A 20,579-nucleotide genomic window follows, 5' to 3' on the forward strand; every position below is an offset into this window, starting at 1 on the left:
TATGTTAAAAGAAAATCACACAGATAACCTCAGAAAGAAAACAAACAAACAAACAACAAAAAAAACCCCAAAAACAAAAAACCAAACCAAAACAAAAAACCTAAATGAGCATTAAGTAAAAATGTATTTCTACTTAATTCAAAAGAATAGCCAGAACTTGGCCACCCCAATTAATAGCAACTAACTACGTCTTGCAAATTACATTTAAATTAATTACAATTATATTAAGGTCAACTCCTTGCCCTTGCCACATTTCAAGCACTGATTGGCTACTTCACAGAAAGAACACTACCCCACTTCACAGAACCCGCCCCCCTCCCCTTTCGCTGCAGCTCCCCTCTAGGCTATGGAAGCCAGAAAGAGGCTTGAGAAATCAGAACCCAAATTTCACAGCTGTGGAAACTAGTCTACACAGAGGACGTTGCTATCCAAATGAGGTCACGCACGCCTTAACCACAGAGGTATATTCTGAGAAATGCGCTGCGAGGTGGCTATGCAGATGCCATGAAGTGTATGACACAAACTCACAAGCTGCAAGCCCACTAGCTGGTAAACTCTTAGAGGACTGTTGCCATATACCCATGGTCCATCAGTGACCGAAATTCCCTTATACACACACACACAATGAAGACTGAACACAGCCTGACTCAACTCATGTCAATCCTGCTTTAATTTTACCCAGAGGTGGGGGGGGGGAGGGGCGTAGAAATCACTGAGTCCTATTTGGAAGATCAAGGGGGAAGGTGGGCTTAAGGAAAGTTAGAGGTACTCAAGGGTATGATAGAAGGGGCTGGACAGATGGCTCAGTGGGTAAAGCAGTTGCTTGGGATTCCCTAGTCTCTAGATGAAGCCGGATATGGTAGCACCCATCCATAATCCTAGTGCTTCTGTGGCAAGATGGGCGGCAGACAAGAAAAGCCCTAGGAGCTCATAGGTCGGCTACTTGGTGTATTACAGAGCAGTGAACAAGACAAGACCTGGTTCGAACCCAGGTGGAAGGGAAAACCTGACACACTGCAACTCATGGCCACGCTCACAGACACAGCCCTGTGCATACACAGGAGGCTATAAAGACACGCAGGTAGAGAAAGGGAAACCACCATGGGCTTTGTGGGTTTGTGACAGTCTTAGCTGACATTTCTGAAAGGTCTAAGAAAATGGAGAGCAAAGACATGTTACCTCAGCTAGATTTTCAAAATTTCCTCCCTTCAAGTGTCCAATACTCTGTAACGAGCTACCCTAGAAGGCTACCAGGCTTGGTAGGCGACAATGCCAGCTCTGCCACATTCTCACAGCCTGGGCAAGGGACAAAGATAGCCCAGAATGACTGTCGAAAGGCAGGGACTCCACGCCTCGAGACGTGCACGGAAGAGAAATAAAACCCTCTGAATCTACCTCCTGTCCTACACACGAGCACTGGGAGGCAGGCTCACTTCAGTATGAAACAGGAAGCGAAGTAGCAATGTAATCTGAGCTGTGTTTCATGGAGGATGGGGTTTCAATGGCTGCAGTCAATGGATACAGAGATCTGCAAGCGGCTAGGACGCTCCATTGTGATTCAACAATAGAATCGGGTACCAGTGCAAAAGATGAGCAGCCACAAGAAGGCTACCTATATTGAAGCTCAAAAGTGAGGAGAGTCCTTAATTGAGAGCAGCGGGAGAAACTGAGGCAACTTCCAAGTCAGAGTAAATGGAAGGCTGCCCTGTTTATCTAAAAAGGAAGAACTGGCTGGGGAAAGAAAAGTTTTTACTTTTGAACGAGTCAAGGAAAGGCTCATCCTATGGTGTATGTTCAGATTCAAAAAGAATAATGACAGTCATGGGCCGATTCAAGCCGACGCCAAACATGCAGCCAAATGCTCCTTAAGTGCTTTTTAACCTGCCTTCAATCATCACTTGCAATTTGAAAAATTCTGCTGAACAGGTAGCTACTCTGAATCAGAAAGTTAAACAACATTTACCATTAGCAAGCCATTATTTGGGAAGCTGAAACAATATACTAAATTACAGGGTATGAGAGATGCTTAGCTAACTGAAACCTGGCCAAAACACCGGGACAAATGCAACTAAATACTAGTCTGGAATTCTGATTAACCATTGCTTCTCACAGTCTTTGTTTTTCCCGTTCCTTCTGAAATGGGATTATCAATAGGGTTCGCTCAGAAGTTCTGGTCTAGGCAAGAGAAAACCAGTCATTTTGAGGTGCTTGGGGTCAGACGGGGTGTAGGATTAGGGAACGCCTGCCTCTGCTGGGAAAATATTGAGTTCCTACTATGTAGCAGGTCCTTGGGGAGACAGCAGAGAATAGGGTAAACGAAGTCTCTCTCTTGCTGGAACTGGCTGTCAGGGAGGAGAGGTAAACTACAGGTAAATCCCTGCCCTGTAACTTCACCTAAGGATAAACAGCATGGCAGCATGAGGCCCATGCGAGGAGGAGCTGGGAGAGCAGTGTTAGCCTGTGAGCCAAGGAAGTGCTTCGGCTGCAATTACTGAGGGCATCCTCAGAGGAACAGAGAGCCACGCGCTCCCATGCTTCTGACAGCTGACAGTTGATTCCCAATCCATCAGCCATGTAAATTTCTTAATTCTCCTATTTGAATTCTGAATCCTGAATTCTTTGAGTCTCTTCACCCCCCCCCCCCTCTTTAAAGCTGCTTAAAACCATCAAGGTATAAGGAATAACAGAAGAGATTTGGGTTGGGGGAGGATTCCCACTATATTAGAGAACTCAGGAAACAAAGCAACTTCAGACTCATCCACTACACTCCAGGAGATGATACAGAACCCCAGAAGCTTTGTGTGGAATGTGATGACCCTTTAATCCACACTCTGCTGCTTAATTAGTGCCCCCGGATAGAGTCAGACAGGAGACACTGTGAACTGATGTTCCGGACACAGCCAACCTCCACTTCAGGCAGATTCCTCTGCTTTTACTTTTTAACGTTTCATAAGATCTTCGCGGCGGCACACCTCATGGTAGCTCCACGTGGCATCATCTTTGGAGCACCGCCCGCATGCCTTCCCTGTGAAGGCACACACCAACAGAAAAGAGGGAACCTAGAGAAGAGCAGGTTGATGTTTGAACTATGTCTGGAATCCTTCACACACACTGAAACCCAAAAGGAGAGCCTTTTAACTTAGAAAAAGATGAAGGGTCTAAACACCGCTCTATCTCCCAGCACATCCAGGCGATGCCTTAAACAGACCCTTCGGTGACAAACTGTGGTAGCTGTGATTCACAGGCTAAAGAGATGTTAAATATTTGAAAGAACTGGAAGGAGAAGACAAAGACAAAACTCGTCAGAGTTCCTGTCCTTCGTGGGAACTGGGAAAGTGGGGTTTCATGGCTGCCACTCCTGGCCACTCCCCTTACCCTGCAGCAACCTTTTGAGACGTGAAGCAGACAAGTGACAACTGGTCTAGGGCTCAGGTGACTGAAACAGGGACACACAGGCTACGGCCTATAAAACCCTCCCTCTAGCAATGAAGATTTGTTATTAACTCTCTGGCAGGGCAACTGTTCAGAGCAGAGTTTCCCAGCATCGTCAAGGAATTTGGCCGTTTATGAATGGGGGTGGCCAACTATGGGGTACCCATGCTGAAACTTACTTTGTCTGTTTTCTCCGAGTTCACAAGCAGCCAGGAAGCGATGGCAAACCTTTGCTTTCAGTTTAGTTCATCGTTCAGATATGTAAAATTCCAAGTAATGCGCAAAATATGTCAGTCTGGCCACAGAGGCCAGACAACAAAGAAAACAAGGACAACAAAAAACAAGGCTCAAGGTCTGGAGAGGCAGACTCTGCATTGACCCCAGGCGCTCGCACTCAGCAGTTTTTCAAAATCTCAGCAACAGCCTGGAGTGCCCAGAAGGGGCTGTGTCTTCTCCCCAGGGCCATGGGGGTATCAAGAGCCCAGTGGCTGCCAGACCTAGCCTGGATCTGTCTGTAAAATTCTACCCAGACAGAAGATAAAGTCTGCTCCATCAGCCAACCCCCTGTCCCGAAACTTTGATTTAGAAACAAAGTATAGCTTAACTGGCTGGTTCAATGGGTTACTTTCCACATACTGATTATATATACACCAGGATGCTGCCTAGGAACCTAGATGGCTGAATTTGAAGGGCTGCAGGCACTATTCACACAGCAGTAAACACACCGGTCTAGGATCAGTCAACACTGGTAAAACACCCACTGTTAACACCCAAGACAAACACGGACACAGTCTATTCCCAGCCTTTCAGTGAAGACTGCTTCACGATAACAAAATCTATCCACCATTTCTTTCTTGAAATAAAGCAAGGTTGAAGCTTTGTCCCTTCCCTTGGAAACTAAAGGACAATACCATGCAAGCCAGAGAAAAGGAATTTCTTTTGAACTTTAGACTTCAACAAGCCCGCCCCCCTAAAATGATTTGCCTCTAAAATCCTCAGTAAATAAAATGATAGTGGTTACTAAGACCACTAAATCAATTTGCAGAGCCTTTCTTTCCCCTAGCTGTCCCCAAATGTAGATTCTTCAAGGAATATTTCAGGCATTCAGATGGAAAGTGAACTCCCATGAATTTTGGCAAAAATAATGGAAACAAGGACTGGAAGAAAAATATCCAATAAAACACGTTCTCTTTCCTGAGAGGGAAGGGAAGGAAGTCAAACACACCCTGAGAAGAAATGAGTTTAGACAATGTTACTAGGAAGAGTCTGTGCCGCAACGAAGGGGAATGCCGCCCTTGGAAAAAAAAGAAGAAGAAAATCCAAACCTGTTTCTCAGAATGGCCTCTCCGAGACTATCAGTACCTCACTTCCCTTTTCTCCTCGAGAACATTAAACTCATTTAAGCTTTATGTTCAGAAAATTAAGAAAGGAGGCCAATTCTGCCAAAAGGCATTTTTAATCATTTCAAATAAAAAATAACTAAGTCACAAAGGACTAACCAGACATCTCACACATGGTAATAATTCTTTCTGAAGTGTAAGCGCTGGTTTCAGCACGTAAGGCGCTCCGCTGCAGTCCTTAGCTCACACACACCTTCCACAGACGGGACTGTCTTCAGAGACACGTGCTTCTTGACTTCATGGTTGCTTCTAAGCCCGATCTTGCTTAAAAGTGCCACAGGGGTGGCCTTTGTGGGCCAAACTAGAGGATCTGAAATGGGCAGGCACTGATTGGAGCCAAATAAAACAGAAGGGGGAAGGTAAGAAATGCCTCTGCTAGATCACCCACCCCAGAGGTAGCCAAGAAAACAAGTCCACACAGCACGCTGTGAACCACTTACAAGTTTGTGCAAAGTCTACAGTTGGGGAGCAAGGCTCCACCTGCCAGTGGGTGATGTGGCAGAATCGGAGGCAGCATCATCATCTAGTAACTCTGCGTGACTATTAGTAAAATAAGCAACATGCCTCAGCATCCAATGTCCATTCTCACTCTGCATGAGTGTGGAAGGCTGAAGATAGCCAATGAACTGCCTGATACGAAGAGAATGATTATGTTTTCCCCAAAGGGGCTATGTTAGAATGCCATTCAAATTCTGGAACCCAGTTACATCTCAGGAGAAGAATAACTCGCGATGCAATGAAGGAAGCCCAATACCTGGCCCCATCTTTACTTAGTTGCTACATCTTGGGTACCTCATACAGACTCATCTTCCAGGAAAATGGGGACAAGAATACATGATACTCATCTCCCAGGAACTTAAAATCTCATGGAAAGAAGAAACAAACAGAAAAGTGACAACTTAACGGACTTGGTGACGAGCCATTAGGGAGACCATCCTGGCGCCATGAATGCGTGACCCAGGCTGACCTGTCAGCAGTGCCCCTCGCCCCAACGTTCACCCAGTTCCGCTCTTTCAACTCTTTTTGAACTCTGTATAATTAAACACCAAATCTGGCAACCTTGTGCTACTTTTCAAAGAAACTCCCTGGGAATTTAGTGAAAGTTTAAACAATTTGTTTACATGTGTTTAGCCCATCTGTTTCAACAAAAAGTTTATTTTAATAGGTAGCAAGTCTTGGGAAAAGGCTCCCTTGGTGCTGGAGACATTACTGACCTCTTACCAGCTCTGGCCCCCTAATCACATTCTCAATCTCCTTTGTAAACAGCACTCAAATAGCAACTTTTTATGACAAATGTCCAACACCTCCAAGATGACAGTTGCAAAATAAACTCCGGGTTTACAACCAGGAAGCATTCTAAACACAGAGAAAATACTTCTTTTGCATGGCTCCTTCTTAAGAAGCCACACACAAAGCATTCCCTTTTCTTTGTGATGGGGTGGATGTCTGTCTGTGTATGTGTTCCTGCTTATCCTTTGGAAATATGTGCTTTCCCATCATGCCCCAGTGTTTTCCAGCCCCATGATGCCCTCACTTTTGATTGTGGAGATGATGGTGAACGCACAGGGTATTTACTGATCCGGTTATCTTGTTCTGTGACAGGCAGAATCAATCAATCAGGAGGCCGGCTTTGCACTTACATATTCCAGGCACATCTCCGCACTTCAGGATAGGAGATCGCAGTGTTAGCCAGCCAAATTTGATCAACAAATGCGGCTCCCCCGTGCCATGGCAATCTCAGATGAAGATGTTATTATGTGGGGCTGAGCAAAGTGATAAAGAGCGCGGCGGAGCTCGGAGAAGCCCGGCTGGACCTTCCTGACAGCTTTTATATACTGAGGCGGTGAGGTCTCCTTCTTCTAGGATTATAAAAGTTGCTTTGATTTGAAGAAAATCACAGTGTATATACACAGGCGACCCTAGAACACTGCATTTTCCCAGCTAAAATGGAAAGCCTCCAGGAAGACAGCATATATGGGTGTGACTTTCCAAGAAACCCTTTCATCGGAGGGCAATATTTAAAGCACGGTGAAGGATGTGTGCGTGTCCTCCCACTGCTCCGCCACTTTGTTGTTGTTTATTGTTAGCATGAGCTACTACCTGGAAAAAAAGAGGCTTAATTTGATCACTTATACATAATCTGCCTGACATCATGGCAAGGACGCACTGTGTAAGACATGTCAATATTTTAAGTGTCTCTCCAATGGGTCTGAGAAAATCTCTTACTGTGCAAAGAGCTTCATTGTTGCCCTGCAGTAATTTTACATTATTTAATCCCAAATCTCATCTTTTGGATTCTACCTTCCTCTTGCATTTTTAAATCTTTAATGGGTGCCTTTGGCGGTCTATGGGTGCGATGATTAGATATCTGCATGGAGAAATTGAAAAATTAATCATCGTTTCCATTTTATATTTTTGTATTACACCAAAACTTACTTACTTAGAGCTCTAACTTCCACCCTCCTGCAAGATGCCCCTTCATGCCAAGGAGGCATCGGGGTAATGCGCGCCTACACAGAGCCAGTGAACAGCCTGAAGTTACTCTCTGGGATTTCTCTTCAGAGTTTTCGGCCAAATTTTATCTTGAATCATTTTAATTAAAATACATCTATCGGTAGAGGTTTTGTTATATGTGGACCAAAATCGGGGGGGGGGGAATACCTCAGACTAATCACAGGAATGATGTTAAAATTGTTTATTATCCTTTTATGCATTTTCCTACTTAAATTACAACATTTCACAACTCTATGCAAAATGTGAAATGCTATCCACATGCAGTTTATTATAGAAACTGATCTGTGCATTAACTTGACCTTCGCCTAAATACCTTCCTCACCACAAAGAATGAAAAAGTTCTTAAAAGGGGGGGGGGGTGGACGAAACCGAAGACAGCTATCGCATTGTTGAATACCATCAAACTGCTAAATCTATTAACTTTGTTTTCCTTTTTTTTTTCACTATTATTAAAGTGGAGAGAAAAAATTCAGCTGGAAACTTGTGTCTTTTTGGTTCCCTTGTCATCATGTAATAGGCATGAGAAATATATGTGCAACGGCCAAATGGCCGGTACACAAAACACCCACTCTAAGTGACGTACTGTTTTCCATACCGCTCAGACAAAATCAAAACAACAGACCTGCTGCAAACAAAAACAAAATAACATTTCCCATCAGCATTCCAGACAGAGAGAAGTTACAGGAAAAGAGGCTGGGAAAAGAACCAGAAAGAACCCAGTCTTCTTCCCCTAACTCCGAGGAGCCATGACCGAGACAAACAGCGCTCACTTCAGCGTGTTTAATGACTGATTATAGGTTCCGGAAAACTATTTTTACTTCTCATTCTAGGCAAAGTTTTGTGCTGTTTAAAGCCAGGACTGTTTAAGTTAGAACCAAGGGGTCTAAGTTAAAAAAAAAAATTAAAAACTAAGATAAGACTTGGATGGAAGAACGGATGAGGTAACCCTGTGAACTTAATGAGTTCTTGCACTGAGAAGTGGGGACGGGTGGGAAACTCACGGGAAAAGGGAAGAGGATTCCCATATATCCTCATGTCACACTTCTGTGACTTTATTAAGATGCCAGCTACCCAGATGTTAAGGGATTCTGACATAAACTGAGGCAGCACAGTGAATATCGCCAGCTGCATGGGACGGCTCCTCGACTCAGTTTGCAGGGTCCCTGTCCCCCTGGATGCTCATCAGCTGCACTGTGGTTAACACAGTTCCTGTGTTTTGCCTGGCAGTAAATGGACGCCTCTGCCCTTGCATCGTCTAAACAACTCCGTTAACATTTGCCCCCGAGCGTCTCTCTCTTTGTCCAGCTCCTGTCTGCTAACAGATGTCATCCAAGCCTAATCAAGCATGAAATGGTCATAAATATTTCTTTCTGGTAGATTTCACATTCACATTTCATGCAGGGACACGATATTTTTTCTGCTACCTCCGGGGAGAGCCTAATGCAAAAACCAGTTACTTACACTGTAGCCTTGTTCTCTGTGGTAAAATGCAGACCGTGTTCTCAGTTCAAAGACATAAAAAGGCAAGGACTTTATCTCTTGTCTTTTGTTTAACTGAACCTTTCTCTTTGCCTGTCACCCCCAACCCTCCCCCCACGTCTTCATCTTACAGTTTACCCGTACCCAGTACAAACGGTCCTTTGTGCGTGAGAAAATATACAACATCTCAAAAAAAAAAGACGACGTCTAACCTGCTTCGGGAACTTCAGGTTTTCAACATTAGACTCCTTAATGACTGGCCAGATACCCATTCCAAGGAAGATGCTCTCTTTGAAGGTACAGGGAATGAGAAGGCTCTCCTATCTTTTTCTCGGTTTGCGCACAACTTCACAGCCTCCTCCATCGTATTTAGTTAAAACAATGGGACAGAGCCAAAGTATGAATTTAAGGTTCGCGTCAATTAACCCACTGAAACAAGAAAAGGTAGTCACAAGACAGGCACTGGTCCCAAGGTTTAAACTCCGATGGGGGCTGGGGAGAAGGCTAATGCAGTCATCCATACCCTTCACGAGAGGAGAGATCAGTAATCAGCACGCTCGTATTTATCTTCGAGGAAACTTAGTAAATAATGAGCCCTCATCTAAAATAAAACTATCCTAATAATACTTTCGGGGCCATATGTCTGTGTTTCTCTTTCCTATTGCTTTTGTCAAAACAAAGATCTTATACTGCTATTTAAAGTGAACCGCAGAACACTCGGTGGTATACATCACAACAATGAGCCCCCCCACAAGCCCACCCCACACTCCGTTGGGCCTAATATTTGATTACTGCTAGTCAAATCAAGCTTTCAGGCAAATAATCTCCATTTTGAAAGTTAATGAGATATGGTCATGTCGATAACAGCTTGCAGAAACTTTTTATTTTAATTCCTGCAGGCTGTGCTGGCCTCTTTTCCAGCAACTACTGTATGAATGAGTCAAATTTGCCAACATGGCTTATGGAGACAAGTGCACACTAATTAAAAATACCCACTGGTATCATAATTTAAATACCATGAAAATAAACTGTGAAAGTCGCTCAGATCCCATCTTGGGGTTTCCCGGGAGTGCGCTGCTGCTTCGACTATAGGATGTTTTATAGCTGGCGGATTCCTGGTGGAAAGCTGTTTTGCATCGTTGAGGAATTGGGGGTTTTGATGTAATTACACAATTTGTGTTAATATTTGTTTCACATACGCTGTCAAGGGGCCTCTCTGAAAGGCCACTGAGCGAGAAAACTGGATTTCTGTGGCAAGTGTCAAATTCCTCTCCTTGATTCCATCTATCTCTAGCTTCCATGAAGGGCACCTACAATGAATTTTCTCAGCTCAAGCCATGATGGATCTGAAGGAAAAACAGGGTTGTACTGGTTACTCTTCCTATTATTCTTTACCCGTCTTTGTTCCTCTTCATGTTTGTGCTTTGACTGTCTTTCCTTTCCTTTCCCTTAGAAGGGGAGGCAAGTTCTCTCTGTCTACCTGTACTCAACCACACAACACTGCAATCCCTTCTCCATCCATCCACGTGTCCAGCTGTCCAACCAAATACACACTCTGCGGTGTTGCTGTCTAAATTTATCTAAATAATTCTGGGCCAAGGAATTCCACCGTTTGATGGAAGTACATTTTGTACCGCGTAGAAAGTTGGCACGTCAGGTGTTAACGCTCTGTGAGAGATGAAATAGGCAATCATGGGTGACTCAAACCAGCGAGACATATAGATAAATAGAAGAAATCGAGTCCCTGGGATCCTCTCAGAAGCCGCCGTCACATCCCTACCAGGCAGGAACTCTTTAAGTACCATTTTCAGATGTTGAATCAGCGCGCGCGCTGCACATCTTCCTGCTATTCCTGGGGGAGCAGTTGCTGAAAAGCGCCTGCTAACAAATGCGATCCCGTAAACAGGCATTTCCCTCTTGTTGTTAGTACCTTTGTATTCCCACTCCGGGCTCTGTCATCCGTGCCGTCTTCCCTGCTTTGAAGTGAGAGGACTGAATGAGTGGTGTCATCTATTACCCAGAGTGCGCACTGAGATTATAAATAAAAAAAGAGAAGCGGCTTCCAGGACACCGCCGTCGCGTCATCAAGCTGCCTCGCCTCTTCCTGCCAGCCGCCCTGCGTACCCTGCAACCCGCACCTATTGCAAACCTCATCTCCAGGGCTCTTCCAGAGGGAGAGGCGGGCCGCACCGTGTGGGCCCACAGGCATGGAAAGCAGCAGGGACCTGCACGGGGCCAGGGTCCTGGCCTGGGATGGAAAGACCGCTTTTTCCTCTCTTTAACCCCTGTCTCTTGGATGTCCTTCAGGCCTTGAGTCTGGTGAGGGGACCAGCTCTACATTTACATTTTTTTCTGTTGACAAACAGAGTCCATGAATATTAATTATTCTGAAGTTTATTTGCAGAAAAGGCACTTTCTAATCCTTATCAATTATTTATCAAAAATCTCCCCCACCTAATAATCTCATTAACATTATTATACTAAGGCCAACAGCAAACATGCCTTTGATAAGTAACAGTCCTGGCAGCTTCCCTTCCTGTCAAGCGTCATGCATTCTCCCGTGCTTCCCAGTGTGGGCCCCAGCTTGCCTACTCAGGACTCCTGGGTCAGACACACCTCCCTGCGGTCACAGAGGGAAATCAAGCTTCCAGGTACCATGCTGAAAACAGAAGAGAACAGAGATGAAAACATGGACACACGAGCACTAGGGCAGGCGAATTTTCAAATTCCCATTCCGTAGGTCCCTTATTGTGAAAAGGGACATCCCAAGAAATCAAGTCCCCACTCTACCACAGGACATAAGTGGCCTCAAGGAAATCTACTCAGTTTGGGGAAGGCGAGAGCTTGGAGGAACACCATGGTCACCTCAGGATTCGGAGTCCTGCATCCAAATGTTTCACTGCCTACCAGGTGTTAGGTACCACTGCTCCAAGGAACATGGGATGCTCAGAACTCACTTTGTAGATGGAGAAACTGAAGCCCACCCAACCCACATGGCAGGTCATGCTACACTCAATGTTTTCTCCCCTGCATAGCATTTTGTGACAGCTCCTAGGTCTAAAGCAATGATTGACTCCCACCATCCTCCCTCTTCCTGGCATTTTCAGCCGTAGTTTCGAAATCTATTAGTTGTTCCATAGGCCACAAAGGCCTGAAACACTAAATGCCTACAACAGAGGCAGCATTCTAGCTCATTCTGGGGTGTGAGGGAAGAAGCAGCATCTGACTTCTGGGTGCTCTGGACAGTGGAAATACAGAGGTGGTTAAAGCCTGGTGCTGTGAGGCTCAGACCAACACAAAGAGAGCTTTCCCTTAGGCTCACGACGCCAAGAGAGGAAGGAAATAAGGTGAACAAACCTCACAGGCAGCAGACACTGGACACGAGATACACTGGGCCCAAAAGGGAGCGAGGCCCTGCTGTTGACGCCTACTCTTACACAGTGACGCAGGGGAGAGACTTTCTTGTTTCACAGCAGAGATGCTCACAGCATACAAGGTCCCTCTATATCAGAGGGCAGCACCAGCACTGACCAATGAGGGAACAAAGCCACAAGATCAGTGGGAAGTCGCTCTGTCACAGGGCGCTCAGCACAAGAAGAAATGGCTGACCGAGCGCAGAACTATCAGGCCTTAGACTTCCAAGTGCTGTTTTATCTCGAGTCCAGTCCTTATGCACCAAGTCAGAAGATGAAGTTAGTAACTCACACAGCAGCAGGGGGTAAGTGGTCTGAGAAGCTGGGCAGACCATTCCCATGTTTTTCCACACAGTGTCTGATAAGATGGCTACTCTCCCACAAACATACACATGGATGTACACACACACACACACACACACACACACACACACACACACACACAAAACACAAATGCTAAACCAAAACATCAGACAGAAACGATGTGTTTGGAGTCCTTTCTAAGCACAGGGACAAAGGGAGCCACTGCAATGAACCAGAAGCCAGAGCTCACAGGGTGAGAGGCTTGCTTCCGCCGAGGGACAGCCACAGCATTCTAACTGGGGATGTCAGTGTTCCTAGGCCACACTTCCAGCAGATTTCTTATATCTAGAACACTAGAGAAGCCATTTTCTCCTTTCTACCTTTTTTTTCTACCACAGAGAGCTTGCCATCTATTGCCCAAGAACATGAGTCAATGTCCCTAGGGACGTCTCAAGAACCGCCGTGCTATGATAGGAACAAGCAGCCAGTGAGACATTTAACTTTTCTCCCTCAGCTTCAAAACCTAAACGTTCTTGTCTTCACTACTCAACCACTTTGACTTCACAACAAGAAAAGGTTAAATTATCTTGTTGAACTTTAATTTTTGGTCTTACATTAACATATCATAACGACCCTTAGATGGAACATCACAATCAGACCACCAGCCATTGCTTGGGTAATTGTTAGTAACACTGTATACTACACACAGAACAAGGAGACTGTCTGCCTGGAAGGCACCATGTTTCACAGGCCACAAAGAGCCAACAACAACAACAACAAAAACAAATTGTTCCTTTCTTTGACACAAGTCTTTTGCTATGTTTCCCAGGCTAGCCTAGAACTTCTGGCTCAGTGATCTCCTGCCTCAGCCGTCAGAGTACCTAGAACTATCACCATGCCCACAGAAACGAAATTCTAAAGTGAGAGACAGAGTGTGGGGATGGTCAAGGACAATGGAGGGTAGGTGTAGACTATGACTCCACTGGGCTGTGTGGCAAAGGCTCCCTTTAGCCCAGCTGATAACAATGATACATTTGACATAGAGAGAAGGGTTGAGGTCATCTCCCCAGGGACGCTGCTGGTGTATTCTGGGAAGTCTCAGCTGCTTTCCTGGCATCAGTCAGGATCGTGTGGGATAACCACAGGGAACCAGGCTTTGAGGAATGGGAATTGAGAAACCAACCATGGTTGGAAAGGCCAAACTGGGGAATTTTTGTTTTCCTTTTCCAAGAAGAAAGGCTCTATAGGAATCACATGATTAGCACAGGGGCTTGACCACCCTGCAACACAGATGGTGTTTCCTTGAGATACCATCTATATGTGGTCCAGGAGAGGGCTGGCAAACCACTGGCTAAGGCCTGACCTCTGACACTTTCAATGAAGTTTCTCCGCAACACAGCCAGGCCTGTCTATATGCAATAGCCGGGACTGTCTGATAACACATTAGTGAGACAGAAAGACCCACAAAGTTGGGGCCAGTGAGAAGGCTCAGTGGAATAAAGGGGTTTGCCACCATGCCTGACAACCCGAGTTGATCTCCAGAACCACCATGATGGAAAGTGAGAGTCAATTCCCACATGTTATCCTCAGACCTCCCCAGTTAGCTCTATGGAGCATGCATGCCCCAATCCCAATAAAAAAGAACTTCAAAACGCCAGTAAAATCATAAATTAAAAATAATATCTCAATAAAATATGAGGGTGAGGGCTGTGGCACACAAAATCCTGGGTTCAATTCCCCCATACATAGCAAAGATGGGTGGATGAATGGATGGATGGACAGATGGATGGATGGATGGATGGACAGATGGGTGGATGGATAGATGGATGGATGGATGGATGGATGGATAAATGGATGGATAGATGGAACTTAAACTTACAGTTTGCTGATTCCTGATCTACAGTGAACCAATCTTACTTCCCAATTACTAACAACAGAAACACACAAGCAACTGAACTTGTACATGACCAGTCACACAGGCATGCACGGTGCCTGCGCATGGGTGCTCACAGTACAGGTGTCCACAAGGGCAGCTTCTGACCTCATTCATCTTGACATATGGAAGTGTCCCCGGCATGCCCTACAAGGCAGTTTCTAAACACATCAGGGGCATGCACACAGGCGCTAATCAACGGGTGAAGCCTTTATTTTGTCTGAGCTTGGTTTTATCATCCATAAAATGTGGGAGTGGATCATCTAAAGAATTTAAAAAATTCAGACTACGGAGAAAGAGCAAGGAGAAAAATGAACACAAAATATCACACTCTCATTCTTAGGGTAAGGTGTGGGGCAAAGGAGCGTGCAGGACACGGGTGCCATCAAGTTGGAGTGTGTTAGCTGAAGCCACTAACCATACTCTTGCTGGAAGTGCAGACTCAGAAAAAATGAAGTTTTCTGACATGTGAGAAAGTAGAGATCCAGACCCAAACAGGCTTTCAGGAAGGCAGTGTGAGCCCACAAGGAAACTGGGAGGCGCACTTGAGAGTGGCTTGAGGAGCTGCCCAGAGTGTAGGCCTGGAATCCCAGCACTTAGGAAGCAGAGGCAGATGTATCCTGAGTTCAGGATAAGCCTGAACTCTCTGCTTCAAAGCATCCAAGACTGCAGATGCAGCAAACCTGGCCCCATGTGCAAGGCCCGAGCTTGGATTCCCCACCCCAGCAAGTAGCCGAAGGGCAAGCACTGAGCCTGTCACAGTGGCATTCAATCTGGCTCCTCCTGAGAACTGAAATAGCTTGTTTCTTCCGTGGCCCACTAAACCTGTCTCTTTGCTGTGATGACAATACAATTGCGCCCACAGGGACACCTCCAGGAAAGGGGTCTCTCTGCCTCTTAAATCCCAGCTTTATAGTGGGCTATTTCCAAATGACAACTTCTCTTCAAAGATTGTTTCTCAGCCTGCTCTGCCCTGATTGCCGAAAGCAGACACAGCAGCTTGTTTTTAAAGGTGAGAAAGAGATAAGGACAGACTCAGAAGTGTCCTCGCCAGCCTGGCAGTTGGGCTTCTGAGCTAATGCACAGCAGAGACCAGCTAACAGGTTCGTTGACTTAACCGCAAGGCAAGAACTTGGCATCAAGTGCCAACTCCGTAAAATCAGGCATGAAAGTTAAAGTCTGTTTCCTAAACCAGAAACAAACAGATATTTTGCTGCCAGGGAAACGTACATAGTTTGACTTGTAGGTTATGAATCTTTAAAATCCCCACCGTGCGCCCTAGCACACTCCTTCATGAGTACAATCTTTTATTTATTGGCTAACCAGTTGTTCTCTGCTAAGTGGTGAACTCTCGGATGTGAGCAGGGCAGGGAAGCCACCGAGATACGAACACGAAATACCTCTCCGGGAGCAAAGGAGATTTTGTCAACAAAGCCAACCATTCTTAAAGCAAAACAAGCCACTGTTCCAGATACTAAAGCAACAGAGAGAGCTGTGGCTCTTCCCAAGGCCAAACTCATTCACCAGTGTGACTGGACTAATCATGTGTCCCCCCCCCCACACACACACCAAGAAACACAAAGTACTAGAAATATTAACCAAATACATTTTTGTTGGTTGGGAAAGGGGTTCAGGCCTGTTACACAATACTAAGAAAACACAGAAAGTATGTCCCTAGTCCTGTCAGTCTGTGACAGCTGTTTGGGGCACCTGGACAAAGTCTGCAGTTAAACCTCCTGGTTCCATGGACAAAACACAAGAGCAATAAACGGGAACCTGTCAACCTCAGAATGGCTGCTTTTAAGTTGTCTAAAAAATATGTTGCAACCGCTGCTGTTCATGCTTTACGTAGAGGTTTATTAATAAATCCAGATTTCCCAATTCTTAAAAGTAGCCCTTTAGTTTTTGGATAGTGCCAAGAGACAGAAATCTGGAAGAGCTTTGGAGGCCTGGCCAGAATCTCCCAGGACCCCACTGTTTCGTTCCTTGCCCACAGCCTGCTGTTAATTTCACCAGAAGCACAATCCAGCTTCTGCCATGTTCGGGAGTGTCTGAGAAGCAGTAGCAACTGCTGAGGTCTTCCTCAGTAGGCGGGGTTCTAGTCTTCACCAGGAGGACACAGAGCAACAGGTGAGGAGCAAGATGCTCTCCCTTTGAAATGAAGAAAAAACTAACAAGCTGTAGAAATTACAGTTGCTTAAGATCTTTGTGTACATTTGTTAAAAAATGGGGCTCTGTGTGAAAAGAGGGCAGACTGGCAATGGATAAGCTACTGTCTTCAGGATACTGGGTTTCTTTTCTTTCTGGACAATAAAATGGTGACATGGAGGACATGTGACAGAGTGGGCATGTGCAGAAGCTGTACAGGAAGAACACATGCATCATGGGAGAGAATATCTGAATGAACTGATCGTTTACACAATAAACAGCCCAGCTCAGGCCCCGAAGCTGGCAGGAGGCAGGTTCAAATCCAGCCTTATCCAGTAAGACTTTGTGTGAAGGAATGTGAGCAAGAGCTATGTTCCTGCTCGTACAGAAAGGGAATCTTAAGAGTAGGGGCTCCTGGCTAGAGAGATGACTTGGCATTATGGGTGTGTGCCGCTTTTGCATAGCACCCAAGTTCAGTCCCCAACAGTCATGCCAGGAGCTCACAGAGATGCGGAATTCCTGTTCCAGGGATCTGATAAATTCTTCTGGTCTCTGCAAAACCCCAACTGCATGCATGTGTACACACACACACACACAGAGAGAGAGAGAGAGAGAGAGAGAGAGAGAGAGAGAGAGAGAGAGAGAGAGAGAGAAATAAAAACCTTTATTAAAAGAGTACTTAGCTCTTAGGGTGCTTGTATAAGCAACCTGCACTACCTCAGGCAGTGATTTGGCATGAACCTGGAAACCACCAACTTGTGACCCACTTCTCTAAGGCAGCTATTTCTAATGCTTTCATGACCAGTTTCTGTCAGGGATTTCAAATTCACACTCACATGAATGTATGACACCAGCGATGTTTGGAATATTACCCCCCCCAAAAGAAACGTATTTATTGATGAAAACACGGTCTGTCACGTGCCATGTTGAAGTTTTCCTCTTGCACTCAACAGGAGCGCCAAGTGTGCTGGTGCACATGCGCAATCTCAGAATTCAGACGGTCACGGCAGAAGGACTGCAGGGTTTCTGACCTTGCTGGGCTACACAACAGGACTATGTCTCAAAGGCCTATATAAGTAAGTAAATCAGTGAATGCAGGCACAAGCTAATAGTTAAAGAATTGTGCCTGATTAAGGAATTACCTAGCAAAGCTGGGCAAATGTGAAAAGAGAGAAATATTAAGAAAATGACATTGTTCACACCATAAATGATGAAGTTAGAAATCAAAACCAAAGGTTTCTCTAAAACTCTAAATATACAGAAACCAAAAATGAAAATGAGATAAGAGTGAGTACCACCACACAAGGAAATCAGCTGCAGGGACTCTGGCTGATGAACAGCGTTGGTGCTAACTTTTTTCTCATCAGTGAAGTTTGACAGAGGGAATGGGAACGGTTGGATGGAAATCACGAAACAGATCTTTAAATTAAAGGGGAGAAGAAAAGAGTGCTGGGAGCCGCAATTTCTAGAGAATGGGACTACAGGCCACAGCTCATTTTCTGTGTCCTTATCCACGTCTATTAACATATTCTACAATTTGTTCCATGCATCATCAAATTTAAAATTATTTGGTATTCAATGTCCAATTGAGAAGACCCAGATTACACCCTCACCTACTAAGACGCCAACAGAGAAGGTTTCGTTATCTTGGGCACCAGTTCTTGGCGCACCACAACCAGGAAGCAGGAGCCACTTCCTAACCGTGCCACCATCTCCCTGCCAGCGTTTCGTGACAGTTTCACAAAATGTACCTGGACCTTTTTTGATGTGGGAGTGTCATATATCAATCTGTTGATTTCATTGGTTAATTAAAGAAACTGCTTGGCTGGCCTCATAGATTAAAGCATTGGTGGGAGGCGTAAACAGAATAGAATTCTGGGCAGAAGAGGAAGTGAGGTCTGACTCTGCTCTGCTCCCAGAAGGACTGAACAGCTCTGCTCTCTGGAGCAGAGACACCATGATGGACGGAGGCTAGAATCTTCCCGGTAAGTGCACCTTGGGGTGCTTACACACATCATTAGAAATGGGCTAGTCCAGGTGCGAGAATTAGCCTGTAAGGGCTAGAGTTCATGGGCCAAGCAGTTCTTAAATGAATACAGTTTGTGTGTTGTTATTTCGGGCATGAGCTAGCAAGCGGCCGGGGTGTTGGGGACGCAGCCCCGCCGCTCCTTATTTCAATACTTTTTGGAAGTTTTTTTTCACTCACTGTTCTTTCTTCCAAAATTCCTCACTCTTCCAGAAATCCAAATGAACCACGAGAATTACATATGACCTCATGGGAAACTTCAAAGGGGTTCACCAGAGGACTCCGCGAAAGCTCTTGGTTCTGTGTGGCGGATGATTGTGCTCTCGGATGATTGTGCTCTCCTGGTTCTAGGTATTAATTGCATGGGAAACACAGAGGGAGGGTGGCAAGTGGCACTGAGACATAAAAATGACTGCCATGTGTGAAAACTTATTTTTTTTAAATGCAGGCACAAGAATTCAGCCAGAAAAAAAAATAGACATGCCAATAAAAAATCTGTGTCTTAAAATCTGGCTGGCAGCACCCTTCCTCTCCCCAATGGATACTCTCAGTAAAGAAAACATGGTGGGTTTTCCCCCCTCCTTTGCCTGTATTTCATTTCCAATTAAAATTAAATATAAACTGGAACGCCACCTGGATTTTAGCAAAACCCAATCCCTGCCCTCCACCCTTCCTTTTTTTTTTTTTTTTTAAGAGAAGAACCTGGGCTTACATATACAAACATTTTGGTAAATGACCCGTGGCAAATTGCGTAATGCCAGTAAAAGTTGTGTTTTTTAAGTTATGAGACCCAAAGATTTTTATCTGAAATAAAACCCTGATTCAATTCAGATTCTGGAGGCCAACTGTGTCTTTAACTCTGGCTCCAAATTTAAAACATTTGTGCATGGGGCTCCTTCGGTGATGCTTGCTAGTGGGTATGGAATAGAGATTCTATATTGATTAGGGTGTGTGTTTTCTTTTCTAAAACGATAAATTGGGGCACTAATTGCCTACAAGGACTGGTTCCCCACAGTCTTCACACTGAGGTCAGTGCAAATGAAGAGATGAACAGACAGATGGGACAGGGCACTGATTTCCGTTCATTATCTCAGTGACATGAAGCACAAGCTTCCTGTATCCATAGGAAGCAAGCCTTGGAAGACTCCAACATGAAGAATTCAATACCCTACTGATTACATTTAAATATAAAATGAGTGGGACAGGCTAAAGAATGGAACAGCCTAGAGAAGTAACTTGGTCCATACCAGCCCACTAATGGGTGAATCCCTAATATGTTGGCTATGGCTTTGGCCTGCCCTTCAGATGACAACAAGGTCGATAATACAGGGCTGAGTCCACTTTCCAGAGTGGACTGTTCGGCCAAGGGCAATGTGCTGCTTAGCAGAATCACCACGCCTCTTTCACAAAGATGCATTTGTATCGTGCCATTTTACAGACGAGAAAATGGTCACACTTGACAGCTTTTCTCATGCAGGAACTATGAGAGGTGGGGCTTCAACCTTCAGCAGCGAATTTCAGTCAAATGCTCCTCCTGCCCTTCGAGCTCCGAAAGGGAAGCATCCTGAGAAGTAAATGGAGAAGCAGCCAGGAAGTGTGTGCCTGCAAGTGATTGTGGCCATGGGATGGGTGTGTGCACATGGACTGGGAGACACGTGGGGCAGGGAAGTGTGGAGAAAGCCAGAACAAAAGAGTCCTGCTCTATTGCCCATGTCTCTCCGGATTGACTCTCGTCACAGCGGGATGATCTGCACTAGTCACGTCTCATGGTGGAAGCATCCGGAACACTGGTGGCTCTGGAGAGTACACCCAGTGGGCAGACAAGTGGTAGCTGAAGATATAAATATGAGAGAGATTCCTAAAATTATTTTACTTTTCAGACAAAAATGCACTGTGCAGAATCGAGATCACCGTATGTATGTCACACGCAT

General features: G+C 45.3%; 1 protein-coding gene and 1 long non-coding RNA gene across 11 annotated transcripts in view; one reads left to right on the plus strand and one right to left on the minus strand.

Moving 5' to 3' along the window:
* Foxp1 (forkhead box P1) overlaps nucleotides 1–20,579 on the minus strand; it is a 622,100-nt gene that overhangs the window by 203,655 nt on the left and 397,866 nt on the right. The window lies entirely within an intron of this gene.
* Nucleotides 16,251–18,967, plus strand: LOC126506087 (uncharacterized). Its single transcript, XR_007593101.1, has 3 exons — nucleotides 16,251–16,604; nucleotides 17,576–17,698; nucleotides 18,862–18,967. It is a non-coding gene; the product is annotated as an uncharacterized lncRNA (long non-coding RNA).

This window comes from Alexandromys fortis, unplaced genomic scaffold (genome assembly GCF_014885135.2).
Source record: "Alexandromys fortis isolate MF-2015 unplaced genomic scaffold, M_Fortis_MF-2015_v1.1 scaffold_48, whole genome shotgun sequence".
In the NCBI taxonomy this organism is placed as follows: domain Eukaryota; kingdom Metazoa; phylum Chordata; class Mammalia; order Rodentia; family Cricetidae; genus Alexandromys; species Alexandromys fortis.